At 42.9% G+C, this 22,883-nt stretch overlaps 1 long non-coding RNA gene across 2 annotated transcripts; it reads right to left on the minus strand.

Annotated features, from left to right (window-relative positions):
- Window positions 1-641: 641 nt before the first annotated feature.
- Window positions 642-3,648, minus strand: LOC123128507 (uncharacterized). Of its 2 annotated transcripts, none has more exons than XR_006463134.1 (3): window positions 3,213-3,648; window positions 1,119-3,094; window positions 642-981 (listed from the first exon to the last, which is right to left on the minus strand). It is a non-coding gene; the product is annotated as an uncharacterized lncRNA (long non-coding RNA). The 2 variants fall into 2 exon arrangements; XR_006463135.1 differs by lacking the exon at window positions 642-981 and having other exon boundaries at window positions 1,125-2,447; window positions 3,023-3,094.
- Window positions 3,649-22,883: the final 19,235 nt, after the last annotated feature.

Below are 22,883 nucleotides of genomic sequence, written 5' to 3' on the forward strand. Positions count from 1 at the left end.
CCTTAATGATAGCTTTCCTAATGAACAATTAAATGTTATAAGTACTTCCCTTAGTACTCCATGCACTACTAGATTTCCGATTATAACCGAGGGTCAAATTACCGTCGGATATTTTCCTTCACCGTCATCTTTCTTTATAACCGACGGTACATCGTCGGCAATCTCCCGTCGCCTATGCTTGGTCGGCCATTACAATAATAGCCGACGGTACCATAGGGTAATACATTTTTCTATGGTATTTGGCTCACGGTGAGCCATCGGTCATATTTTGGTCGCGAGCCAGCTCCCCAAAACTCGATGATGCTCATATCTGACGGTTTCCCGTCGGGAATTTATTTCCTGACAGTTATCAATTCCCCTCGGCTTTTGTAATAGGTGACGGCATATTTGGCCCATCGGGGTTCATTATAACTAAGAGGAGAACCAAACTGTCAGCTATTATAATCGCTGGTTTTGCATACACCCCTTCATTTATTCCTATAGTTGAGAGGCCGACGAACACCCTCGGTATATATAGCACAGCTTTCAATATATATAAGAACACTGAGAAGATGGCATATTGTGTAGCTCAGATGTTCGTTGCATGGTAGGCCATTAGTCAGGATTGCTTTTCATTTCAAATATATCACAGAATTGCACAACCCACACATGACCAAGTAACATATATTGTATATAGCACAACTTTCAAAATATCAGAAGAGTTGCATCAGAATTACATTGATCATGATGAACAGTCTAGGAAGTTTAAAATGCAAAAAAAATTAACTAAGATATAATGGTCCAAGCATTATGCATAAGCTAGATTGACCAAAACCCCATGATTTCACTTTGTTGAACATCTTGAAGAAAGATCACTAGACTCGTCACCCTTCATCACCATATGCATCATAATGCTCATCGCCAAATAGATCATAACAATCATCGCCATAGACATCATCACCCTTGCCATAGATCACGATTCTTCAGCACCGTCTCCCATTCCTAACAAATGATTAGACTAGATGTAAGGGAGATGAAAATGACATACTATAGTTGAAATTTAATTGAGGATACAAAAAAAGGAACTTAGATGTTCTAATTGACTGGTTAGATATCTAATAGTATGACTACGTACTCACCTTTTGGTCCTTCACATGCAATTTTCAGGGTTACATGAATCAGCAGGAACGCAACTCCAAATAATAGACTGGGTACTACACATTGCTCTGTGTACAAAAGGAATATACCAATAAACTGCACTAATGTCAATTTCATTATAAGTTTGCAATAGTTCAGAACACATCATGCTTTTCAAATTACTTGTAACATTAATATAATTCGAACCACATGACATTTTTTAATTAACTGTAACAATCCTATGTCCAGAACCCGCATGTACTATGGTTACACCAAGATGGCCATGTGATACAGGTAAAAAAACTTATCTGAAAGACACATATGTCGTGTCGATAATCGATTCATTGGCTTGTTGAAGTTGTAAAATGATAACCAAGTACAAATGTACAACAGACATCTGCAACCCCACTGAAGTATATATACTAGCGCTTACATTTTGCAGTCTGATGACACAACAGAAGCAGTACACTAGCATAACACTATTGGCTAGTTTGGGCATACAATAAACACAAAAAACAGATTAAGAATGTCATGTAAAGAAAGATATAAATATAGTTTTTCATTCAAACAAATTAAATAGCAGTAGAACACTAATTTCCACCAACAATAGTTTAGGTTATATTGTGCATACCAAATTAAGAAACTTCTTATGTTTCGTATGACAGGTCACAATCATTCTTCATGTTAAGCTACCATTATTTCTGTATGCACTTCCAAAAAAATTCAATACTGTCCACTTTTTTAGATAAACAGAGAGGCGCCTCCCTGGTTCCATTACTAAAATGAAACCAAGTTTGCTGGACATTCTCAAAAGCATCAAGGTCTGGAAAGCTGAAGACCAAAAGAGGCAAAGCTAGTACAGGGAAAAACAAAAGCTAGAAAGGAGGACGCCTGACAAGGGTCAAACATGCCAGATCATATTGTCTAATGTTGAAATATTTTTCTCTATGCAAATGATTTTACTGTAATTGATTATAGCAACATCTTTTCCTATATGAGTTCAACCAAATTGTGCCATCGCACCTTAATTAAGATGGATTTAATAGATAGATATCTCAGTTATGAGCCACATCTGGGAAAATAGGGCATAATCAGGTGCATACATCATATATAGTACAACAGTACCACGTAGGCAATGAGGTAAGCTAAGAAATCAGGCTCAAATAAAAAGAGCATGTCTCAAAGCATGTTATCCGCAGCATGCTCATGTTGTCCAGAACTAAATTGGCGCATAACTAAATGGGTAAGACATGATGTACTAACCTTTTCAGTTAGTCTTGACGAGCATCATCTCACCCCCTTTCAAAGCCGCCTTCAGAATCTGATGTGGCCTGTATTTATCAAACTGTAAGAACCCCTGCTCTACATCTTTGAGAAAGAACAGACGGGACATGATGTTAACGTGTCAGTGGCTGCTTCAGCCTTAGGCATACAAGTTAAATGTTACAAAACTACAAAATACTGAGAAGAAAAGCAAAAGCGAGATTACAAAACTTACAATTACATCTACGAACCAAAACTGAAGGAAAAAGAACTAGGAATGTACGTACTATCTAAATTAAATGTTTTCCAATAATTAATGATGTGGCATGGGTGATGAGGTGGCTAGGCTGCATGGCAAGATAAATATAGTAGTGGGGATGAACTTCTTAGGTATATAGGATTCCCAACTACTGCAACTAGCTAGCCTTGACCAAACATGCATGCATCAACACAAGCTAGCCAGCTCAACTCACCGGCGCAAATGGCCACTTGCTAGTTAATCAAACTATTTTTCAACACGTAGGCTTGACTTTATTTTCCAAACTAATAGGCGCGGCTTTGTTTTTCAACAACCATACAAAAGAAAAAAAAACTAAACAGACATGCAAACAACCATGGCCTCGTTATAGAACCTGAACCTCACCACCACACTAGCCCTTCATGGCACCATCTCCTCCATCTCCCCGCTATTCAACTTGAACAACAGGAGCAAATCCTGCACCCCAACCACCAGAACACAATCCCACCATACATTACAAAAGCACACGTACACACGCCACATATATGACCTGCTCGACAAATTGCGCAAAGCCCAAAGGAAGAGGCGACCGAACCTAGTACAGGCGGGCGGAGGCGGGAGTGGGCGTGGTCCACTCGGCGACATCAGGGGGGCACACGGATGAGGAGGAGCTTCAGGAAGGGGCCGATACATGGCGTAGGAGGTGAAGGGAGAAAGAGCCCATGAAGAAGACCGCCGCGGTCCCGAGGAGCAGCGTCGAGCACCTATTGGATGGGGGCGACGAGGTCAAGCCGGCCAAAGCTCGTAGCGTCGTGGCCGAGGGCTGCCAGATCTACGGGCCAACAAGACGGAGACGGGAGTCAAAAGGACATTTTGGCATCGGGAGGAAAAGCTAAGGGGCTAGGTGACGTTGCTGGACCAGGGAGAGAGACGAGGGTGGAAGTGCGCGCCGGATCGACGGGCGACCTCGGGATTGGCGCGTGGTGGCGGACTGGCGGGGATGGGGGAAAGAGAAGGAGCGGCGTGGGAGGTTTCATCAGAGGGAAAAGGGGGTGAGAGATGGGAGGACGTGGCCACGTACGATAAAAGTTGTTATCAAGCGGGAAATATTGGACGGAGTATGTCAGAAGTACAGTAATTATTTTTAGATTTTCTATAAAAATTAATTCCTTTTTTGCGAGGTTCATAAAAATTAATTCCATGATGGAAATCACCCTGCCCGATCTTTGTACGATTGGCAGATGCTATAGTCACGTGTGTTGGACCCAAATCAGCTAGAAAAAAATGACCCAAATCATGGAATCAATCTATATTCGACATGAATCGTTGTACGTAAATTTTACTGCTTCTGTAAAAATATAAAAGTGTTTAGATCACTACTTTATATGTTATAGCAGCTCTATTTAATAATACTTCCTTCGTCTCAAAATAAGTGTCTCAACTTTGTACTAATTTTAAGACACTTATTTTGAGACGAAGGAAGTATATTGGTATGCATATATAAAGTTATAGTTGAATGTGTGTGCTATACCGAAAAAGGCTTTCGCCTCGCTTTATATATAAAGGAAACCACAAATTACAACTAGCCATACAACAAGAAACACAAAATGAATCAACGGGATACACAACTCCACGGAACAACGACGGCCTCAGATCATGTCATCAACGACTGCGACAAGGGAGCTACACTCTCCCACCCAAGGTCAAACTTGTTGTCCCGTCGCTGCCTCCAAATAGGGCACCCCTGCCCTCTCGTCCTGGACCGAAGGACGCCGTCCCATCGGCAGGCAGAGCAACTCACCCCCGAGCACGAATGGACAGGCCAACCAGTTGCCGAGGATAGGACAACAGTCATGGCGAGCTCACCCCTAAAGGAAACTCATACATCGCCACCGTCTCCGGCCAAGACCCAAACACCCACCGTAGCTGCCGAGCATGGACACTATTGAAGACCAGCAGACCACCACCGCACTGAGCCCTGACCACGAAGAGCTTTCAAGGTGGCACCTTCAAGAAGAAAGCAACGCCGATGCGCCACCGTCGCCCAATCCGGAGATTTGGGGCTTTCGCCTGTGGCCAAGAGGCGGAGGGCCGGGTGTAGGTCTCGATGTTACCCACAAGAAGGAAAACAATGCCATGGGCGTCGCCAACATCTTGGCCGGCCTCACTGGTCAAGGGTTTCCCCCGATGTAGAGCCTGCACCCAACGCCCCTCCAACCTGCAGAATCTACAATCGGAGTAATAAATTACCGATATAAAGATAAAACTTCTCAATGGAACTTGCAAGTCAACAATTAAAAGTGTGAAATTTGTACATACTTTTGTATATAAAATCAGCTTATGCGCGAATACATAGCCTGTGAGTAGACACTCTAGAATACTAGCTATTGGTTAATACTTATAGAGAAATGTATCATCTTGAATTATCTGGAATATAATTACTATTGGTCATTCCACATGTTTATTGACACCATCCATTGAAGCATATCACTGAGAGTGAAAGTTAATCGTCGGTTATAGCTATCCCCCGTTGGGTATTTTCCAAATAACTGAGAGTCACATATGTACCATCGGCCATTTACACTAATAGGTGATAGTTTTATCTTTCACCTTCAGCTATTAAATTTCACCATCGGGCATTACATGTAATCCCCGAGGGTGTAGCAAAAACTGTCGGACATTATAATGAACCGTCGGGCGTTTAATTGGATATCCGAGAGTTGGATGTTTACCGTTGGGCAATCTAGTATACTGTCGGCTATTGGTAGTAATACTTGTGAGTTGGCAATATCGGTCAGCCATTGGAACTACCGTCGACTATTACTCTAATAACCGACGCCCGTCGGCTATTATATTTCACCGTCAGAAATATAGGGATTACTAGTAGTGATGGTATGCTGATTATGCTAATTATATTGTTTCTAAGTTTATACCACCTAGCTTCACATACCAGCAAAAGAAAAAGTTTTTCTATGACTTGAGACATTACTTTTGGGATGACCTACATCTTTATAAAGAAGGATTAGATGGTGTTATTAGACGTTGTGTACCTGAGCATGAACATGAACAGATCCTACGCAAGTGTCATTCCGAGGCTTATGGAGGACACCACGCTGGAGATAGAACTGCACATAAGGTATTGCAATCTGGTTTTTATTGGCCTACTCTCTTCAAGGATGCCCGTAAGTTTGTCTTGTCTTGTGATGAATGTCAAAGAATTGGTAATATTAGTAGACGTCAAGAAATGCCTATGAATTATTCTCTTGTTATTGAACCATTTGATGTTTGGGGCTTTGATTATATGGGACCTTTTCCTGCCTCTAATGGAAATACACATATTTTAGTTGCTATTGATTACGTTACTAAGTGGGTAGAAACTATTCCAACTAGTAGTGCTGATCATAACACTTCTATTAAAATGCTTAAAGAAGTTATTTTTCCGAGGTTTGGAGTCCCTAGATATTTAATGACTGATGGTGGTTCACACTTTATTCATGGTGCTTTCCGTAAAATGCTTGCTAAATATGATGTTAATCATAGAATTGCATCTCCTTATCACCCTCGGTCTAGTGGTCAAGTAGAGTTGAGAAATAGAGAGCTCAAATTAATTTTGCAAAAGACTTTTAATAGGTCTAGAAAGAATTGGTCCAAAAAACTTGATGATGCATTGTGGGCTTATAGAACTGCATACAAAAATCTATGGGTATGTCTCCGTATAAAATGGTTTATGGAAAAGCATGTCACTTACCTCTCGAACTAGAACATAAGGCATATTGGGCTATTAAAGAGCTCAACTATGATTTTAAACTTGCCGGTGAGAAGAGGTTATTTGATATTAGCTCACTTGATGAATGGAGAACCCAAGCTTATGAAAATGCCAAGTTGTTTAAAGAAAAAGTTAAAAGATGGAATGACAAAAGGATACAAAAGCGTGAGCTTAATGTAGGTGATTATGTATTGCTATACAACTCTCGTTTAAGATTTTTTTCAAGAAAACTTCTCTCTAAATGGGAAGGCCCCTATGTTATCGAAGAGGTCTATCGTTTCGGTGCCATAAAAATCAACAACTTCGAGGGCACAAATCCAAAGGTGGTAAACGGTTAAAGAATCAAACATTATATCTCAGGTAATCCCGTAAATGTTGAAACCAATAGTATCGAAACCGTAACCCCGGAGGAATACAAAAGGGACACTTTCCGGAACGTTTCAGACTCCGAAAAGGAATAGGTACGTGGTACGGTAAGTAAACCGACTCCAAAACAATTTTTAAGGCAATATCTCTCCATTTTGGAATATTTAGAAAAATAGAAAAATAAGTAGCAGTCCGGGAAGGACATGAGGGCCCCACGAGGGTGGTGGGCGCGCCCTACCCCTCTGGGCGCGCCCCCCTACCTCATGAGCACGTCGTGTGCCTTCCGGACTCCGTTTTCTTGCACGATACATATTTTGGTCAGTAAAAAATCATTATATAACCTCCCGAAGGTTTTGACTCCCGTATCATGCAAATATCCTCTGTTCTTGTTTCGAGCTGTTTTTCTGACAGATCTAGGTTATCATGACGGCCCCAAGCGCCTCCAAGGACAAGTTCTTCGAGAAGGTCATCAACCCTTACCTCGCGGAGGTGCTGCGACACCCTCAAACCATTGAGTTGCGTGATGGGTTGCTGCACATCCGCGATGAAGAGGGACCAAAGGGGACCGGAAGCGTGGAGACGAGGCTCGAAGCAGTGGAGCAACAAGTTTTCAAGTGCCTAGGGATGGTGGAACATGGACTCAACTCCAACCACATGATGATTGCGGAGTTCGCTAGCAACCACAAGTTGGATGCTGATAACATCGGGGAGGCCATCTTCAAGCTTCATGAGAAGATCGAGCACCTCCAAGCCCAAATCTATGACCTGCAAAACCAAAACTGTGAGTATGAATATAGATTCAAAAGGATGAGTTTGGCTGCAGATTTGAGGATCCCGGAGACTCGATCATCTTTCTATGATGGAGAACCTATGCCTTGGAAGATGGACGCAAGGCCCGCATCATCTACAACACCTCCACCTTCTTCACCGACAAAGGAGATGTAATCACATGGGTATGGGCACTCCCCTTGGCAACTACCAAGCTTGGGGGAGGTGCCCCGGTATCGTATCACCATCACAACTCCCATCTTTATCGTTTTTCTTAGTTCGATCCTATTAGTAGTATCTTGATCTAGTAGAATAAAGTTTATGTCATGAGCTAGTTTTGAGTTTTGCTTTTTGATCTCTCTATGTAATTCAGTCCGTGAGCTATATATAGTAAACATTAGTGTTGATTCAAGGGCTTGATTATTTTGCCATGATCTTGGGTGAATAAAAGAAAAGAGAAAAAGAATAAAAAGAAACAAAAAGTTCATATTTATCTTATTGAGAGTAATGACTTCACATAGAAAGAGTATGATGATTAAAAGTTGTTGGGAGTTGGCAGACATAGCTTTGGTCATTGTTGCAATTAATAGGAAGTAATAAGGAAAGAGAGGTTTTCACATATAGATATATTATCATTGACATCTTTTATGATTGGGAGCACTCATTAAAATATGACATGCTAAAGGGTTGATGTTGGACAAGGAAGACAACGTAATGAGTTATGTCGTTCTTATATCTGAGATAAAGTATGTTGTCATGGATCCTCTAACTTGTTGAGCTTGCCTTTCCCCCTCATGCTAGCCAAATTCTCATCACCAAGTAGAAATACTACTTGTGCTTCCAAATACCCTTAAACCAGTTTTGCCATAGAGTCCACCATATCTACCTATGGATTGAGTAAGATCCTTCAAGTAAGTTGTCATCGGGGCAAAGCAATAAAAAATGCTCTAAATATGTATGATTGATTGGTGTGGGAGAAATAAGCTTTATACGATCTTGTGATGTGGAAGTAATAAAAGTGACGGACTGCATAATAAAGGTTCATATCACAAGGGGCAATATAAAGTGACGTTCTTTCGCAATGAGATTTTGTGCATCCAACTATAAAAGCGCATGGCAACCTCTGCTTCCCTCTGCGAAGGGCCTATCCTTTATTATTATCTTCTACCTTATACAAGAGTCACGGTGATCTTCACCTTTCCCTTTTCATTTTATCCTTTGGCAAGCTCAGCATGTTGGAAAGAACATGATATATATATATATATATATATATATATATATATATAATTGGAAGTAGGGGAGCATGAATTATTATTGTTGACATTACCCCTGAGGTAAAAGGTTGTGGGGCAAAACTATAAGCCCCTATCTTTCTCTGTGTCCGATTAAAACTCCGTAACCACAAGTATTGCGTGAGTGTTAGCAATTATGGAGGACTAAATGATAGTTGAGTATGTGGACTTTCTTTTTAGCTCTGACATAGACTCTTTCCGATGTTATGATAAATTGCAATTGCTTCAATGACTGAGATTATGGTTTGTCGGTACCCAATAAGGTTTATGATTTATACTTTTGCATTGTGAATAGATCATCACTTGAACATAAGTAATCATATGACAATATATATATATGTTGTTGTTATGAGAATAATCATGATGCCTTCATGTCCGTATTTTATTTTTATCGATGCCTCTACCTCTAAACATGAGGACATATTTATTGTTATCGGCTTTTCGCTTGAGGACAAGCGAGGTCTAAGCTTGGGGGAGTTGATACGTCCATTTTGCATCATGCTTTTATATCGATATTTACTGCATTATGGATTGTTATTTCACTTTATGTCACAATACTTATGGCTATTCTCTCTTATTTTACAAGGTTTACATAAGGAGGGAGAATGCCGGCAGTTGGAATTCTGGGCTGGAAAAGGAGCAAATATTAGAGACCTATTCTGCGCAACTCCAAAAGTCCTGAAACTCCACGGAACATCTTAAAATAAATAAAGAAAAATCCTCGCCAAAGATGAAGGCCAGGGGGCCCACACCCTGCTCACGAGGGTGGGGGCGCCCCCCCCCTAGGGCGCGCCCCCTACCTCGTGGGCCCCCTGGTGGCTCTCAGACGTCCATCTTCTGCTATATGAAGTCTTTCGATGAGAAAAAAAATCAGAGGGAACTTTTCGGGACAAGACTCCGCTGCCACGAGGCGGAACCTTGGCGGAACTAATTTAGAGCTCCGGCAAAGCTGTTCTGCCGGGGATACTTAACTCCGGGAGGGGGAAATCATCACCACCGTCATCACCAATGCTCCTCTCATCGGGAGAGGGCAATCTCCATCAACATCTTCACCAGCACCATCTCATCTCCAAACCCTAGTTCATCTCTTGTATCCAATTCTTGTCTCAAAGTACGGGATTGGTGCTAGTAGGTTGCTAGTAGTGTTGATTACTCCTTGTAGTTGTTGCTAGTTGGTTTATTTGGTGGAAGATCATATGTTCAGATCCTATATGCATATTATTACCCCTTTGATTATGAACATGAATATGCTTTGTGAGTAATTATGTCTGTTCCTGAGGACAAGGGAGAAGTTTTGCTATTAGTAGTCATGTGAATTTGGTATTCATTTGATATTTTGATAAGATGTATGTTGTCTAGCCTCTAGTGGTGTTATGTGAACGTCGACTACATAACACTTCACCATTATTTGGGCCTCGAGGAAGGCATTGGGAAGTAATAAGTAGATGATGGGTTGCTAGAGTGACAGAAGCTTAAACCCTAGTTTATGTGTTGCTTCGTAAGGGGCTGATTTGGATCCACATGTTTCATGCTATGGTTAGGTTTACCTTAATACTTTTGTTGTAGTTGCGGATGCTTGCAATAGAGGTTAATCATAAGTGGGATGCTTGTTCAAGTAAGAACAGCACCCAAGCACTGGTCCACCCACATATCAAATTATCAAAGTATCGAACACGAATCATATGAACGTGATGAAAACTAGCTTGACGATATTCCCATGTGTCCTTGGGAGCGCTTTTCCTATTATAAGAGTTTGTTCCGGCTTGTCCTTTTCTACAAAAAGGATTGGGCCACCTTGTTGCACTTTATTTACTTTTGTTACTTGTTGCTCGTTACAATTTACCTTATCACAAAACTATCTGTTACCACTTATTTCAGTACTTGCAGAGAATACCTTGCTGAAAACCGCTTATCATTTTCTTCTGCTCCTCGTTGGGTTCAACACTCTTACTTATCGAAAGGACTATGATAGATCCCCTATACTTGTGGGTCATCAATCACACCATAGGGTTAGTTGTATGTTGATAGGACTATGTATTGGAGGGCAAGAGTGAAAGAAGCTTCAACCTAGCATAGAAATTAATGCATACGGGATTGAAGGGGGACCAATATATCTTAATTCTATGGTTGGGTTTTTACCTTAATGAACGTTAGTAGTTGCGGATGCTTGCTAATAGTTCCAATCGTAAGTGCATAGAATTCCAAGTTAGGGATGACATGCTAGCAGTGGCCTCTCCCACATAAAACTTGCTATCGGTCTAGTAAAGTTGTCAATTGCTTAGGGACAATTTCGCAACTCCTACCACCATTTTTCCACACTCGCTATACTAACTTTATTGCTTCTTTACCTAAAACAGCCCCTAGTTTTTATTTACGTGCTCTTTATATTCTTGCAAACCTATCCCGTTACACCTACAAAGTACTTCTAGTTTCATACTTGTTTTAGGTAAAGCGAACGTTAAGCGTGCGTAGAGTTGTATCGGTGGTTAATAGAACTTGAGGGAATATTTGTTCTACCTTTAGCTCCTTGTTGGGTTCGACACTCTTACTTATCGAAAGAGGCTACAATTGATCCCCTATACTTGTGGGTTATCAAGACCTTTTTCTGGCGCCGTTGCCGGGGAGTTATAGCGTGGGGTGAATATTCTCGTGTGTGCTTGTTTGCTTTATCACTAAGTAATTTGTATTTGATTTTCTAAGTTGTTCTCTATCTTTAGTTATGGATATGGAACATGAAATACCAAAAAAATTAGGTTTACTTGCTACTCATGGAGATGGGGAACCTCCTAAAACCCTCGATGCTCATTATGTGAAAGCTATTATGTACTACTTTGATAATCCTGAGAAAACCCCATTCAACTTTATAATGGGAGTAACGTTGGATCAACGTGAATACTTTAGGGATTATCGCTTGACTCAAAAAGGGAAACTATTATGGGATCAAATTTATATGTTGCATTGGTATGCTCGGCAACTATGCTTGAGATATGATTATACTTGTTGCTCTAGGATGAAGGCTCCACACCTTCCCTTTTCATGTGAATTTAATGATGATGAAACCTTGGATTCTTATGCTAATGGTATATATGATTATTATGATGTGGAACAAATACAAGAATTCGTTGCTTTAATGGGTGCTTATGAAATTGAATCTTTGTTTAAAGAGTTTGAAGATTTTGATGATTTAGTTTATAGACCTGAAAATTTAGCTATCCTTAAATATTGCTATGAGAATTATCAATACAATTATGATATTGATGAATTTATTGAGAAAGTCTCTGCTGTCCGTGAAGAGACTAATATTTTGCAGGAGTCTATGGAAGAAGAAATTGATGAAACTGTGAGCTCATTGGATGAAAAAGATGATGAGGAGAGCGAAGAACAAAAGGAGGAAGAGCGGATTAGCTACCCATGCCCACCTTCTAATGAGAGTAACTCTTCAACTCATACATTGTTTAATTTCCCTTCGTGCTTACCGAAGGATGATTGCACTGATGATTGTTATGATCCCGTTGATTCTTTTGAAATATCCCTTTTTGATGATGCTTGCTATGCTTGTGGCCAAGATGCCAATATGAATTATGCTTATGGAGATGAACTTGCTATAGTTCCTTATGTTAAACATGAAATTGTTGCTATTGCACCCATGCATGATAGTTCTATTATCTATTTGAATTCTCCCGACTACACTATATCAGAGAAGTTTGCCCTTATTAAGGATTATATTGATGGGTTGCGTTTCACTACTACACATGATGATTTCGATAGATATAATATGCATGTGCTTGCTGCTCCTACTTGTAATTATTATGAGAGAGGAACTACATCTCCGCCTCTCCATGTTTCCAATATGATAAAATTGCAAGAAACTATTTAATACTATGCATTGGCCTTTACTATGTGTGCATGAATTGTTCTTTATGGCACACCGATGCATAGGAAGAGAGTTAGACTTCGTCATTATATGATATATGTTGCTTTATTCTCACTACTAAATCACAAATCATTGTTAACTAAAATTGGCTTTGATATACCTTGGGATTCGGGTGGATTCATTAATTGAGCGCCTTATGCCTAGCTTAATGGCTTTAAAGAAAGCGCTGCCAAGGAGACAACCCGGAAGTTTTAGAGAGTCATTTATTTCTGTTGAGTTCTTTTATATAGTTTAAAAACAAAAAAATAAAGAGGGGAACCCAAAACTTTTCAAAAAGGAAAGTGAAAGTGAGAGAGACAAGCATTGTTGAAGTGGGGGAGCTCCTTGAACTTTGTTCATGCTCATGGAAACTTTGTGAATCTTGATTATAGAAACTTTTCAACAAAAATAATTATCCCCTTGTACAATCCCATTCTATTATAAAAATAATGTGCCAAGATTTACCTTTAGGGTGTTTACATTGCTTGTTGGTTTGTGTGGTGCAGAACAGAAACTTTGGCTGTAGTGTGCGATTTTACATTTTTTACTAGAACGTCAAACGTATCTGAAACTTCTTGCACTGTATTTCAATACAATTTTTTTATTTTTCCTAATATTTGCAGAATTGTTGGAGTACCATAGGTATGGTGAATGTTAAGATTATTACAGACTATCCTATTTAAGACAGATTCTGTTTTTGATGCATAGTTTGCTTGTTTTGATGAAACTATCAATGTCTATCAGTGGACTAAGCCATGGAAAAGTTATATTACAGTAGATACAATGCAAAAACAAAATATTAATTGGTTTTCAACAGTACTTAGATTAGTGATTTGCTTTATTATACTAACGGATCTTACCGAACTTTCTGTTAAGTTTTGTGTGATTGAAGTTTTCAAGTTTTGGGAAAGATCACGATGGATGAAGGAATAAGGAGTGGCAAGAGCCTAATCTTTGGGATGCCTGAGGCACCCCAAGGAAATATTCAAGGACTCCCAAGCAACCAAGCTTGGGGATGCTCCGGAAGGCATCCCCTCTTTCTTCTAACAATCATCGGTAATTTTACTTGGAGCTATATTTTTATTCGTCACATGATATGCGTAAATCTTGGAGCGTCTTTTGCATTTAGTTTTCACTTTTCTTTGATGCATCATGCTGGTATGAGATAGTCCTTGGTTGATTTATATAATGCTCATTACACTTCACTTATATCTTTTGAGTATGGTTTATAGAATGCTTCATGTGCTTCACTTATATCTTTTAAAGTTTGGATTGCCTGTTTCTCTTCACATAGAAAACCACCATTTGTAGAATGCTCTTTTGCTTCACTTATATTTGTTAGAGCATGGGTGTATCTTTTGTAGAAAGAATTAAACTCTCTTGCTTCACGTATATCTATTTAGAGAGGTGACATGAATTGGTCATTCACATGTTAGTCATAAAATCCTACATAAAAACTTGTAGTTCATGAATATGATATGTTTGATTCCATGCAATAGTTTTGCGATATAAAGATGATGATATTAGATTCATGCTAGTGGGTAGTTGTGGATTGTATAAATACTTGTGTTGAAGTTTGTGATTCCCGTAGCATGCACGTATGGTGAACCGTTATGTAACGAAGTTGGAGCATGAGGTATTTATTGATTGTCTTCCTTATGAGTGGCGGTCGGGGACGAGCGATGGTCTTTTCCTACCAATCTATCCCCCTAGGAGCATGCGCGTAGTACTTTGTTTCAATGACTAATAGATTTTTGCAATAAGTATGTGAGTTCTTTATGACTAATGTTGAGTCCAAGGATTATACGCACTCTCACCCTTCCATCATTGCTAACCTCTTCGGTACTGTGCATTGCCCTTCCTCACCTCGAGAGTTGGTGCAAACTTCGCCGGTGCATCCAAACCCCGTGATACGATACGCTCTATCACACATAAGCCTCCTTATATCTTCCTCAAAATAGCCACCATACCTACCTATTATGGCATTTCCATAGCCATTCCAAGATATATTGCCATGCAACTTGCATCATCATCATATACATGACTTGAGCATTTATTGTCATATTGCTTTGCATGATCATAAGATAGCTAGCATGATGTTTTCATGGCTTGTCCGATTTTTGATGTCATTGCTATGCTAGATCATTGCACATCCCGGTACACCGCCAAAGGCATTCATATAGAGTCATATCTTTTTTCTAGTATCGAGTTGTAAGTAAATAAAAGTGTGATGATCATCATTATTAGAGCATTGTCCCCCCCAAAAAAGAGAAAGTCCAAATAAAAAAGGAGAAAGGCCAAAAAAAGGAAGGCCCCCCCAAAAAGAAGGGACAATGCTATTATCCTTTTTCCACACTTGTGCTTCAAAGTAGCACCATGTTCATCATATAAAGAGTCTCTTGAGTTATCACTTTCATATACTAGTGGGATTTTCATTATAGAACTTGGCTTGTATATTCCAACGATGGGCTTCCTCAAATGCCCTAGGTCTTCATGAGCAAGCAAGTTGGATGCACACCCACTTAGTTCAGTTTGGGCTTTCATACACTTATAGCTCTAGTGCATCCGTTTCATGGAAATCCCTACTCCTTGCATTGACATCAATTGATGGGCATCTCCATAGCCCGTTGATTAGCCGAGTCGATGTGAGACTTTCTCCTTTTTTGTCTTCTCCACACAACCTCCATCATCATATTCTATTCCACCTATAGTGTTATGTCCATGGCTCACGCTCATGTATTGCGTGAAAGTTGAAAAGGTTTGAGAATGTCAAAAGTATGAAACAATTGCTTGGCTTCTCATCGGGGTTGTGCATGATTTGAATGCTTTGTGTGGTGAAGATGGAGCATAGCCAGACCATATGATTTTGTAGGGATAACTTTCTTTGGCCATGTTATTTTGAAAAGACATGATTGCTTTATTAGTATGCTTGAAGTATTATTGTCTTAATGTCAAATGATAGACTATTGCTTTGAATCACTCGTGTCTTAATATTCATGCCATGATTAGATTACATGATCAAGATTATGCTAGGTAGCATTCCACATCAAAAATTATCTTTTTTATCAGTTACCTACTCGAGGATGAGCAGGAATTAAGCTTGGGGATGCTGATACGTCTCCATCGCATCTATAATTTTTTATTATCCCATGCCAATATTCTACAACTTTCATATACTTTTCGCAACTTTTTATACTATTTTTGGGACTAACATATTGATCCAGTGCCCTGTGCCAGTTCCTGTTTGTTGCATGTTTTTTGTTTCGCAATAAATCCATATCAAACGGAGTCCAAATGGGATAAAAACTGACGGAGATTTTTTTTGGAATATATGTGATTTTTGGGAATAAAAATCAACGCGAGACAATGCTCGAGGGGGCTACGAGGCAGGGGGCGCGCCGCAGGGGGCCAGTCGCGCCCTGGGCCCTCGTGGCCACCCCGTAAGGAGGTTGATGCCCTTCTTTCACTCCAAGAAAGCTAAAATCTGGATAAAAATTGTGTTCAAATTTCAGCGCAATCGGAGTTACGGATCTCCGGGAATATAAGAAACGGTGAAAGGGCAGAATCTGGAACGCTGGAACAGAGAGAGACAAAGAGACAGATCCAATCTCGGAGGGGCTTTCGCCCCTTCGCCGCCATGGAGGCCATGGACCAGAGGGGAAACCCTTCTCCCATATAGGGAGAAGGTCAAGGAAGAAGAATAAGAAGGGGGCCCTCTCCCCTTCTCTTCCGGTGGCGCCGGAACGCTGCCGGGGCCATCATCGTGTGACGGCGATCTGCACCAACATCTTCATCACCTTCCCCCATCTATCTAAAGCGGTCCACTCTCCCGCAACCCGCTGTACCCTCTACTTGAACATGGTGCTTTATGCTTCATATTATTATCCAATGATGTGTTGCCATCCTATGATGTCTGAGTACATTTTCGTTGTCCTATCGACAATTGGTGAATTGCTATGATTGGTTTAATTTGCTTGTGGTTATGTTGTTGTCCTTTGGTGCCCATCATATGAGCACGCACGTGGATCACACCATAGGGTTAGTTGTATGTTGATAGGACCATGTATTGGAGGGCAAGAGTGACAGAAGCTTCAACTTAGCATAGAAATTGATGTATACAGGATTGAAGGGGGACCAATATATCTTAATGCTATCGTTGGGTTTTACCTTAATGAACATTAGTAGTTGCGGATGCTTGCTAATAGTTCCAACCATAAGTGCATAGAATTCCAAGTCAGGGATGACATGCTAGCAGTGGCCTCTCCCACATAAAAACTTACTATCAGTCTAGTAGAGTAGTCAATTCCTTAGGGACAATTTCGCAACTCCTACCACCATTTTTCCACACTCGCTATACTAACTTTATTGCTTCTTTACCTAAAACAGCCCCTAGTTTTTATTTACGTGCCCTTTATATTCTTGCAAACCTATCCCGTTACACCTACAAAGTACTTCTAGTTTCATACTTGTTCTAGGTAAAGCGAACGTTAAGCGTGTGTATAGTTGTATCGGTGGTCGATAGAACTTGAGGGAATATGTGTTCTACCTTTAGCTCCTCGTTGGGTTCGACACTCTTACTTATTGAAAGAGGCTACAATTGATCCCCTATACTTGTGGGTTATCACTCGCCCACTTGAGGGCGGCCTCATCGTCGGGGGCCACCATGTTCGTGTGCTCCGGCTTCACGGGGAGCAGCCCCGGCTCGGGCTTCGGCCAGATCAGGCGGAGGGAGCGCGGGGACGGGCGACCGCCCTCGTTGATGACGAGGGCGTCACTGCGGGTGCGGCGCCAAAGCAGTGTCTCCTCCGGCTCCGCCTTGAAGGGGCGTAGCGCCAGCGAGCCGGAGCCCGATGATGAGGAGGTCCCTGGCTCCATTCGCCGCGGCGTCCAGGAGCTGCCACGGCGGCGAGAGAATAAAGGACGCGGCGGGTACTCGAGGCGCGGCGTGTTGCCGGTCTCATTGTGGTCAAGGACGGCCTCGAGGGTGCGGCCGGGCATGCCCCACCACTCACGCCGCCCGTCGGCGTTGAGGCGTCCGTGGGGGATGATGCCGTTGGCGGAGGCGATCTGGTCTTCGCGGCAGCGCTCGAAGTACATCGTCCACAACGTGTGGCTGTCAGCGGCGTACCTCGGTTTGTTCCACTGCTCCTCGGTCAGCAACGAGCGGATGTGGGCGATCTCGGCCTGCTGTGCAGCCCCTTCGAGCATCGGTGGCACCGGGACGTTGCCAGCGCTCAACTTCCATGACACCGGCACACGCATGTCTGGGGGCGCTGGATAGTAGGCCTCGTAAAGGAGGTGTGCCTCCTCCTCATGGAGATGGCAACGGCCGAAGCCGTTCGCCGTCGTGGCGTTGCCGGGGTACCTCTCAGCCATTGCTCGTCGGCGGGAAGAGGTGGAGGTTGTGCTTTGTGTGGCGATATGAGGCGAGGTGTGGCGACTGTGGCATTCACCGGTGGGGAGATCAACTTTTATAGGCGAAGTGGGGTGGCGAGAGCCTGCATGCCAGGAAACGTGTGGCGGGAGCGGGCGGGACGCGCATCCGTGGCGCTTTCACTGCGTCGCCCGTGAGGCATCAATGGAGGCTGATCGGCGCGCAGCCTTGGCATTGATTCCTGTGGGAACCGAGGCGATGAGGACGACGAAGCGACGTCTCACTGACTCGGCGGGCCCATCCCCGTTAGCACCAAAAATGTGTTCCCAGTTCCCCTAGGCGACCCCAACGCACCGGGTTCAGCCTGGGTCCGCCGGCGCCAGTTTCGGCCCAAACCGGCGAAAAACGGGCTCCTGGGGCACGACTGGGCCGTTTTTTGGGCGCCGGCGGCAAAAAACGCCTGGGGGGCATGTTGGGGGCGCGCCTGGAGATGGTCTAAGGTTGGCTATAGATGACATGGCAAGATCATATAGCCAACAGCTCGCTATACTATTAACCATGCTCTTAGGGAGTACACTAGAACCAATATTTTGACCATTATTGACAATAACCTTTGTCATAGATAAGGGAATTGTAGACCGGAGCAAATGTCTACAATTATTCCAGGAGTAAGACATTATGAAAGCCATTTTTCCACACAAAACTACAAAGTGTGTAGGGGTATTCTTGTAAAAGATTACATATTACTTTTCTTAAATGTGCATAACAAATAGTACTTTATAGAAATGTACATTATGATTACATAAGGTACATATATGTGAGCTACTTATATTAAAGAGTATGTGGTTTTGCAAATGTTATTCATCTAGAGGGGGACATGAGGAATGGGACTTAGGAATAGCTCAGCCTTCCTTCGAACAATTGCTCCAAACACCTCTGTCATGTCTATTTCCCTTGGGTCCACTCTGGGAGGAAGCTCCCAGTCCAAATGGTAAATTAGGCTAGCCAATGCAATCTCAAGATTTGAATACGCAAAATCAATCCTAGGGCAAATCCTCCGCCCAACACCGAAAGGAGTGAACTTAAAGTCCAAACCTCTGAAGTCGACAACACCATCGCCTTCAAATCTCTCTGGCATGAATTTTTGTGTCTCGTTCCAATAGTTTGGGTCCCTATAGATTGCCCATGTGTTGGTTAGCACAGTAGCCCCCTATGGTATGTTGTATCCTTGAATCTTGCAGTCTTGCACACACACTCTAGGGAAGAGCGAGGCAGGAGGGTGTAGCCGCAAGGTCTCTTTAATAACCACCTTCAGGTATTGCATGCTCTTTAGTGAGGCCTCTTCTACCGTGGCATTTCCTGTGAGAACATAATTTGCCTCAGATTGCACCCGCTGCATGACCCTTGGGTTTGCCATTAGTTCAGCCATAGCCCAGTGTAGAATAGTAGTTGTGGTGTCAAGTGTGAAAGGATCGATATGGTCGACTAGAGGGGGGTGAATAGGAAACTAACAATTTTTAGCTTTTCTTTACCAAATTAAACTTAGCATCAAAGTAGGTTGTGTAGATATGCAACTAGGTGAGCAACCTATATGATGCAACAACAACAAGCACACAAGCAAGCAAGGGATACAACACAATATAAGTTTGCACAAATAAAGGTAAGAGATAACCAAGAGTGGAGCCGGTGGAGACGAGGATGTGTTACCGAAGTTCCTTCCCTTTGAGAGGAAGTACGTCTCCGTTAGAGCGGTGTGGAGGCACAATGCTCCCCAAGAAGCCACTAGGGCCACTGTATTCTCGTCACACCTTCACACAATGCGAGATGTCATGATTCCACTATTGGTGCCCTTGGAGGCGTCGACCGAACCTTTACAAACAAGTTTGGGGCTATCTCCACAACTTAATTGGAGGCTCCCAACGACACCAAGATGCTTCACCACAATGGAATATGGCTCCGCGGTGACCTCAACCGTCTAGGGTGCTCAAACACCCAAGAGTAATAAGATCCACAAGGGATTAGTGGGGGGAGTCAAATTTCTCTTGGTGGAAGTGTAGATCGGGGCATTCTCAACCAATCCCTAGAAAATCAACAAGTTCGGTTGGCTAGGGGGAGAGATCAGGCCAAAATGAAGCTTTGAGCAACAATGGAGCTTGGGGAGGGAAGAGGTAGTCTTCTTGGGGAAGAAGACCCCCTTTATATAGTGGGGGAAAAGATCCAACCATTACCCCCCTCACCCAACCCGCATTGTGCAGTACTACTGCACAAAGCCGCGGTACTACCACAACGAATTGCGGTACTACCGCTTGCGCGATAGTGACCAGGCGAGGCCCTGTTGCACATGGCAACGAGCGGTAGAACAGCCGGAGCGGTACTACCGCAAGGCAGGGGCTCGATCTACTGGCACTGGAAAATGCACAGAATTAATAAATTACTTCCATAGCTACTTCCGTAGCTACTTCCGTAGAGTTTAGGGCTGTGCAAAAATCCGGCACGGTACTACCGCTCACAGGGAGCGGTACTACCGCGTGGGGGTGGAAGTAAAAAATTACTTTCGCGCCTACTTCCGCATGCGCCAGTGTCTGGGCTACAGGCAGCTGTAGTACCACTCGCGAAGAGCGGTACCGCTTGGTGTGGTACTACAGCTTGCCTGAGCGGTACTACCATGAACCCCTGCGATACTACTGCTCCCTTGAGCAGTACTACCGCACGCCACAGAGACTATAGCTCTTGGCAGCCTTCATATTGCAGAGACAAGAATAAATGGATGGTGCTCCATCGAAGCAAAGGAAAGGTGGTGCAAAGGAACAAATGTGTGCGTGTAGATTCCACCCTAAAATTTCCGAAGTGGACCCCCTCTTAATAGTACAACTTTCCTACGACTCAAAACCACCAAAAGAAACGTAGAGAACCAACGTCTTTGATAGGCTCCGAGGGGCACCGAATCGTCTTGTGCCTAGACATGAGATATGTGAAATGCCCAACGCACACGATTAGTTCACAAAAGCACTGTCATCAATCACCAAAACCACATAGGGTGAAATATGCCCTTTGAATCTCCCCATTTTTGGTGGATTGATGACAATACGGGATTTGCACAAAGGGATATAAAATGAACATAAGCAAACCCAAAATCTATAAAATATAGACGGGCTCCCTCTAGATGTGTGCACTCTATAGATATGCTTTGGACTGCACAACACACACACACTAGGATCAACACTCCCCTATATTTTATAGACAAGGCAATCCTTGCAACAATATAAGTGACACTAAGCATGGAGGCAAGGTATAGTAAGTGAGAATGAAGTAAAGGGCACAAGATAAAGTAAGCTCACAAGCTACTAAACATATTAGACAATAAAGGATAAGCTTGAGGGCATATGTCTCACACCATACGATAGAATAAGCCTCCTGGTCTCACATGCAAATAAACCAAACTAAAGCAATGAAGGTTCAACGAAACACGAAAGCAAAGAGACAACAAAGAACTCACAAATCCTACACACTCTCTCCCCCTTTGGCATCGAGACACCAAAAAGGCAGAGAGGACACCTAAGACACAGGTGGTAGCTCCCACTGCAGTGATCACCCAACAATCTCCTCATATGTCTCGGCAATAGGAATGGACTCCCCATCTGACTCAGTCCACTGATAGCCCTGCTTCGTCATCCAGGCAGCCTCAGGAGTGATCTTCTTCTCCGACCCGCTCGGGACGTGCTCACCAAGCTTCCTCAAAATCTGCTTGTCGCGCTGGCGACTCTCCTTCTGAGCAACGTGAGTCTGGTATGAGCTAAGGAGCACCGGCGACGATGCCCCAGACGGAGAAGAAGGGGGGCCAGGTGTAACACCCTCGATGCGACTATAGCTCCCACGTGTCGAGGCACGACTTAGAGACATAATCGCATTGAAGGCATCTATCGCAAGTTAGGCAATCTTCACAACATCCCATGTAATATGAATAATAAAGGGGAGAACATAGTTGGCTTACACTCGCCACGTCAATCAAGAACATAAATAACATTACATCATCCAAAACACTCATGGCCCGACTACGGTGCCAAAATAGAAGAGAACCCAACATGCGACACGGTCCTGAATCGAACCCCAACCAGGCACCACTACTGATCATCAGGAAAAGACACGTAGTATCGCTGAGAGTCTTCGTCAAACTCCCACTTGAGCTCGTACTCGTCACCTAGAGCGGAATCACCTGGACCTGCATATGGAGTTATAGTATCTGTGAGCCACGGGGACTCAGCAATCTCGCACCCTCGCGATCAAGACTATTTAAGCTTATAGGTACGGCAAGGTCAAATATGAGTGGAGCTGCAGAAAGCGTCTAGCAAGTATGGTGGCTAACTTATTCGCAAAAGAGAGCGAGAAGAGGAAGCAAAGCACGAGCGAGAAGCTAGAGGGCAACCTGCGCAAACATTACTCCAACACCGTGTCCACTTCCCGGACTCCGCCGAGAAGAGGCCATCACGGTAACACACTCAGTCGATTCATTTTAATTTAATTAAGGTTCAAGTTATCTACAACCGGACATTAACAAATTCCCATCTGCCCATAACCGTGGGCACGGCTTTCGAAAGTTCAATCCCTGCAGGGGAGTCCCAACTTAGCCCATGACAAGCTCTCACGGTCAACGAAGGAATAGACCTCCTCCCAAGACGTTCCGATCAGACTCGGTATCTCGGTAACTCAAGACACTTCGACAGGTTAAAACAAGACCAGCAACACCGCCCGAATGTGCTGACAAATCCCGATAGGAGCTGCACATATCT

This window comes from Triticum aestivum, chromosome 6A (genome assembly GCF_018294505.1).
Source record: "Triticum aestivum cultivar Chinese Spring chromosome 6A, IWGSC CS RefSeq v2.1, whole genome shotgun sequence".
Taxonomy (NCBI): domain Eukaryota; kingdom Viridiplantae; phylum Streptophyta; class Magnoliopsida; order Poales; family Poaceae; genus Triticum; species Triticum aestivum.